A 7330-nucleotide genomic window follows, 5' to 3' on the forward strand; every position below is an offset into this window, starting at 1 on the left:
TGAAACTCACCTCTCCTCTCTCTCTCTCTCCTCTCTCTCTCTCTCTCTCTCTCTCTCTCTCTCTCTCTCTCTCCTCCAAACGCAAATGAAAGGCTTTTACTTTGTTGGGAGTGATAACAATAATAATAATACGTTAAATAACTGTACTGCCTTTCTGTAATATTAATTTCTTTTTTCTCTCTCTCTCTCTCTCTCTCTCTCTCTCTCTCTCTCTCTCCTCCAATACCGCAAATAAATATAAGTTGAAGGCGGTAAAGCTTTCGAATGAATATGACAAGAATATCGAACCCAAATAGAAAATTTTGAGGTAGAGTCAGTTTAAATGTCACGTCCATCACAAGGCGTGTTCAACCACTTCCCTCATTTCCGAAAGTGTTCAGGATATGTTATCATTCTATGTAACTCGCACGTAAAATATTCAGAACGAGAGAGAGAGAGAGAGAGAGAACTGTCATTTGGCATCGGTTTAGCTGTATCTTCAGCCAGATGTATAAATAATTTATTTATCAGGCAGTATATAGAGAAATAAGAGAGTTCGCACATCTTTTATTACTGCAGATCCAAAATTTATAAAAACAATCCGTGAAAAACAACATATAATTACTTGTACAATAATTACAGTCATGAAGACCGTATTTTACTTTTCATTCCGTATTCGAATTTCCATTACATTAGCCGTGAATATAATGGAGTAACAAAGATGTTTAAAAAAAATGTCAATAATGACCATAAACCGTTTATATTCTACCATATTAAGAATTTAATCTGTGACCATGTCAAAGACCACAAAATATAAACACCACATATTCAATAGCCTTTGACTAACGGCCACTATGCAATTTTAATGCCACTATAGAAAATTAAATACAATATAAGTAAAATTCACCCTCAGATTTTGAAAATCTCTCTCTCTCTCTCTCTCTCTCTCTCTCTCTCTCTCTCTCTCTCTCTCTCTCTCTCAGTAGATAATATTTGTATGTTCATGTATGCAGTAAAAATGTTCTAAGACATGACTAAGAGATGCGCAAGGAGAAAAATGCGAAGCGAACAAAGGCAGGACCAGTTTTACAAGAGACTTTACATCCTATAAAGGCTCAGAGGAAAAAAAACCACAAGCTGAACAACTGCAAGAAATGTGAAGGAAGCAGAGGAGTAGAAGATAAGAGAAGAAGACGGAGTGAAGTAAAGGAAGTAGATGGGTGGATAAAGGCAAGACGGACGAAATAAGAAAAAAAAATTCGGAGTCTCTGGAACAGAGATTTTCTTCAGCAAAGGAAGTAATGGCTCTGTCCACTTAAGAAGGGTCTACTTAATGGTTGGGTAATGAACCTTCCATCAGGTAGACACAGCTCTCAATGGTCCCCTATCACCCAAACCCACTTCCCAAGATCTCACGTCTCCTCCATTCCTTATCCTCCTCAAAACCCAAATTCAAGACGCTCTCGCTCTCTCTCTCTCTCTCTCTCTCAAAAAAAGCATGTCTTAACTTCTTAGGCATAAATATTATCTCTTTATATACATATAAACATGCATACACATATGTATATGTGCGTGTAGGGAAAACAGGAGCGAACAACAAATGTGGCAGTTCAAAGATGATTTTTTTATGCGAAGGTCGTGGAAATGGAATAAAAATATTAAACTGAAATTTATAGTATTGTTATACAAAGTGTAATATTCTTATGAAATTTATCTTAATTTTTTTCTATGATCTATACCTCCACAGGGAAAAAAATTTATATAAATAATAAAAGGGGTAGCATCATACTATAAAAGAAGCGATAAAACCTCTTGAATAATGGCAGTGTAAGAGACTGTGGATGACTGGTGTCAATCGAATGACCCATACAGTACACAAGGAGTAAGAAGATTCAAAACCAAATCCTTCCAGTTGATAGAAAGACAAAAGTCTCACTCAAGTTGTAGGTTTCTCATCATATGAGCAACCATTTGAAAGATGCTGCTAAAATCTACTTTACAAAAAAGGGACAAAGATGCCAAAGGAAATTCTTTATAAACCGGATATTACAGGAGCAGAAGTGGCTCACAATTGGGAAGCAAGAAGAAATTTCTGAAAAAAAGACTAGTGATTTAAATCCAGAAAGTTATGAAGCCTTCAACAAAATATTATATATTACGTAAGAAAAAAAAAATTCGAGACCACTTAATAAAGCGACTGAGGACAGTTTGGAAGATTAATATGGGTATCCCTCTTAATATCCGACTAAAGAACCCATTACAGCTGTAACGATTATTCAAAACCTTTAACATTTCTGACGTCTTAGAAACGCTTTGTTTGTATACAAGGTTTATGTAAAAATCTATGTCTGAGTACTTGAATGAGATCATACCGTTCATCCATCGTTCACCAATAATTATAAAAGCATAATTTGTATCTCATAAACAAATCTTGATCTCACCAACAATGAAAATGTTTTGTCAAATTCTATTTTGAAGCAGCAATTGCTAAATCAAATGCAACCGATAGTTTCACCCAAATTCCAGTCCTATATGCATATGAATTCATACACCGGTGATTTCAGAGCTGCATTTTTCATTGTTGACAGGAAATTAAATCAACAGAGAGTAATGAAGTCTATTATTCAACGCCTGTCATTACCATAAAGCACCCAGCTAACAAGCCCACCAGAGTCCTTTGAAATGCCAATCACTTTTCTTTATAATAACAATGATAAAAATAAACATGTGAGCGCCTTCGTGAAGGTACCTTAACTCAGCTTTAATTGGAGCCTCACAAATGGCTACGACATCTGTCAACACCGGTTTACAGTTCCACCAAATTGCCCGCGATGATTTTTCACGACGGAAGGCAGGCGGCCATTGGCAACGCTTCCAAACCCGAGTCAGGTACTTTGCCCTGCACTGGCCACACTACAACAGGACCCTGGTTGCTCTCTCTCTCTCTCTCTCTCTCTCTCTCTCTCTCTCTCTCTCTCTCAGCACTTCTCTATGTAATGTATGTAATCTACGTGTAAACAAAAGCAAATTAAATGCACAGCTGAAGGACAAATAACAAGGAACTTGACTAAAGGAATAAAGGGCCATCGCAGCCTTGCTGCAACGTCTTTTTACTTTTCCATCCGTCCGTCGCCGAAGAGAGAGAGAGAGAGAGAGAGAGCACACAGGGCCTCCTCGCCTTCCATCAAAACATGACAAAATTATCGATTGCCAAACAGAAAACTTCCGCCACTTCAAGGTAGGCCCATTTCAAATGTCACGCTTATCATAGGCACCTTCAACTGCTTTCCTCATTTTCGAGAACGTCCAGCATCGGTTATCATTACATGTAACTGGCAACTGGCACGTGCAGTATTCAGGAGAGAGAGAGAGAGAGAGAGAGAGAGAGAGGCTGTCCAACTTGCGGACCTCAGACCTATAAAAAAAATGGGACGTCCGTCCGTTTAATTGGGGCTCTAGGCTATCATGTACTGCGTTCGCGCCCAAGTACAGGTACAATCTAATTATCGAGAAAATTCCCCTTCGGTTAAGCATAACATAAAATATATTATTCCGATGTAAGCGATTAGCTATTAAAGACATTGTAGCTCGAATATAATGTATAATGCATCACTGTATGTGATATGACTTATGTAAAATGCTTACGTGTTGTCAAAAGCGCTACTTAACTACCGGAGTCGAGGGCGGGTTTGATGTTGTCTCCAAACCAACGAATACTTCAGCGCGAGAAAGTATTTGAGGTGAGAGACGACATATACCTTTAAAGCCTCTCGCTTGGTTGGGTGGTAACCGCTTCCCCACTGACGGTCCTGGATTTTAATGTACCTGCGTTCGCGCCCAAGTACAGGTAAATCTATTATCGAGAAAAAATTCCCCTTTCGTTAAGCATATATGAAAATATATTAATTCCGAGGTAGAGCGAATTAGATATTAAAGGACATTGTAGCTCGATATATGTATATGAATCACGGTAATGTGATATGACTTATGTAAATGCTACGTGTTGTCAAAAGCGCTACTTAACTACCGGAGTCGAGGCGGGTTGATGTTGTCTCCAAACCAACGAATACTTCAGCGCGAGAAAGTATTTGAGGTGAGAGACGACATATACCTTTAAGCCTCTCGCGGTTGGGTGGTACCGCTTCCACTGACGGTCCTGAATTTATAATGTACCTGCGTTCGCGACCCAAGTACAGGTAAATCTATTATCGAGAAAAAATTCCCCTTCGGCAGTTAAGCATATATGAAAATATTAATTAATTCCGAGGTAGAGCGAATTAGATATTAAAGGACATTGTAGCTCGATATATGTATATGAATCACGGTAATGTGATATGACTTATATAATATATATATAATATAATATCTATATATATATATATATATTATAATTATATGACTGGTAAAATGTTCTGTTACAAAAAACAGAAGTCCATCTAATAAAAGGAGCCGATAAAACACCAAAATATAGAAGAAAAAATACTATATTTCAGAGGATGCTGGTCTCCCTCTTATCAGGTAGATGAATGAGAAAAGTTATGTTGTTGAAGATTAAGCTAGCCTTGTGCTGGCACGGGCTATTGCTCCTAGAGCAGCCACAGAGAAGGTGGTGTTTTTACCAAGAGGTCCATCCACAGGTACTTTTCTCATTCATCTACCTGAAGGGGGAGACAGCATCCTCTGAAATATAGTATTTTTCTTTCTATATTTTGGTTTTTTATGGGCTCCTTTTATTAGATGAACTTCTGTTGTAACAGAAACATTTTTACCAGTCATATATATATATATATATATATATATATATATATATATATATATATATATATATATATGACTGGTAAAAATGTTCTGTAACAACAGAATTCCATCTAATAAAAGGAGCCCATAAAAAACACCAAAAATATAGAGAAAAAAGACTATATTTCAGAGACTGCTGTCTCCCTCTTCAGGTAGATGAATGAGAAAAGTTTACAGAAAAGGTGGTATTTATACCAAGAGGTCCATCCACGAACAAGCCAATTTAAGTCACCCCCCCCCGCTGATAATCTTCCTTTAATCTTCTTAAGTGTTGGTTGAATGAAGACGTTGTGTTTGTGTCGCTAAGGAGCTGGTTGATTTTGTCAAGGTAGAAGTCTTTGTCCATTATATCCTGTTCCTCGCAGATTCATGATAGCCATCCACTCGCTAAAAAAGTTAGATGTTATAATAAGTAGATCCGACATATGGCAAAATCGTAATAATGGACAAAGACTTCTACCTTGACAAAATCAACCAGCTCCTTAGCGACACAAACACTACGAAAAACTGACGAAAAATCCCCTCCAAAACGTTCCCACAGAATTTTTCGGAAAGTAAGATTAATTGGCAAAGACAAAAAGAGTATGAACTATTAGAGAAATTTAAAGTAATTAATCCTAAATTACCCTACTTTTATGGCCTTCCAAAACTCACAAAGACAATCTTCCATTCAGACCCATCGTTTCATGTGCCGGAGCTTTCAATTACAAAATTTCTAAATGGTTAGCTGGCCTCCTTCCCCTCCCCTTTTAGGCACCTTTTCTCCCAGTCACATTAAACATTCGGAAGATTTTTGTCACAAATTCAGAGAAGCACATATATCACTTCACAACATAAAACTTTTAAGCCTTGACGTAGATTCCCTGTTCACTAAAGTACCAGTACAGGTTGACGTTTGTTCAGTTTTTAAGGGCTAAAATTATCCCCCTATTCAGATCATTTCCCATTGGCGCTTGACAAAATAATAAAGCTAGTTGAATTATGTGCATCTAATAACGTATTTTCATTCGGGGAATCATTCTACAAGCAAAAATTCGGGTGTAGTATGGGTAGTCCTTTAAGTCCTGTTCTAGCCAATCTGTACATGGAATACTTTGAAACTACAGTAATAAATGCAATAAAACCCAAAAACATGCTGTGGATGAGATACGTGGATGATATCCTAACATTTTGGGTGATAATAGGTGGGGCAATTTTAATGAATTCCTCGCAAAATTAAACACATTAGTGCCCAGCATCAAATTTAAAGTTGAATGGGAAACAGACAACAAAATTCCTTTTCTTGATGTTTTAATAATCAGAGATACGACAGAATACAAATTTACCATATACAGAAAACCAACGTTCTCCACTTTCATACATTCACTACTTTAGCTATCACGACAGTACTATCAAGATAGGTGTAGCTAGTAACTTGTTCTTAAGAGCCTTACGAATTTGTTCCCCAGAATTCCTGGAAAAAGAATTTGAACTAATTCGCAAGCAACTTTCGTCTTTAAAATATCCTGACCATATAATTGAGAAAGCAATTCACAGAGCAAACGTAATTTTCTACCGACCCCCTAAAGACAAGACCAGAGACACACCCAACAATAAAATAATAATTCCCCACCTGGACACGATTAAGAGAATAACCAACCCCCTCGGAAAATCGAACCCTTTTGTATTTACTTACCCAAACACCTTAGCCAAATCCCTGATTAACGTCCAACAAAAGACATCTCCAAAGGACTCTGGGGTATACGAAATCCCATGCCAGGACTGTGACCAATCTTACATCGGATTTACAGGTAAATCCCTTCCCCAGAGATTAATCAACAACACAAACGGTCAGTTAGGTATGGACAACAGAACTCGGCTATTTTCAACCATATAAATGAACATAACCATAGAATAAACTGGAATTTGTCACGTGTAATTTATAGCAGCAACTGCCGGTACAAGAGTCAAATGATGGAATCGGCCTTAATAAAAGAGAGGCAGGTAATGAACATCTCAAAAGGAGCATGGATTTCAGATACGATCGACAACGTCTTCATTCAACCAACACTTAAGAAGATTAAAGGAAGATTATCAGTGGGGGTGACTTAAATTGGCTTGTTTGTGGATGGACCTCTTGGTATAAATACCACCTTTTCTGTAAACTTTTCTCATTCATCTACCTGAAGAGGGAGACAGCAGTCTCTGAAATATAGTACTTTTTTCTCAATATTTTTGGTGTTTTTATGGGCTCCTTTTATTAGATATATATATATATATATATATATATATATATATATATATATATATATATATATATATATATATATATATATATATATATATATAGTTATCACTAATCTCTCTCAGGTTAGTTAACACCCGCCCCACCACCCACAAACTACAGTAATATATATATATATATATATATATATATATATATATATATATATATATATATATATATATATTTTGTTCAAGATTTTAAGCCAGAACCAAGGAAAATAAAGTCTTTTTACCAAGTTTCATGCATCTTTGTCTATATGCAAGTTGCCCCTCCCAAGTGAAAGCATCC

This window comes from Macrobrachium nipponense, chromosome 22 (assembly GCF_015104395.2).
Source record: "Macrobrachium nipponense isolate FS-2020 chromosome 22, ASM1510439v2, whole genome shotgun sequence".
Lineage (NCBI taxonomy): Eukaryota > Metazoa > Arthropoda > Malacostraca > Decapoda > Palaemonidae > Macrobrachium > Macrobrachium nipponense.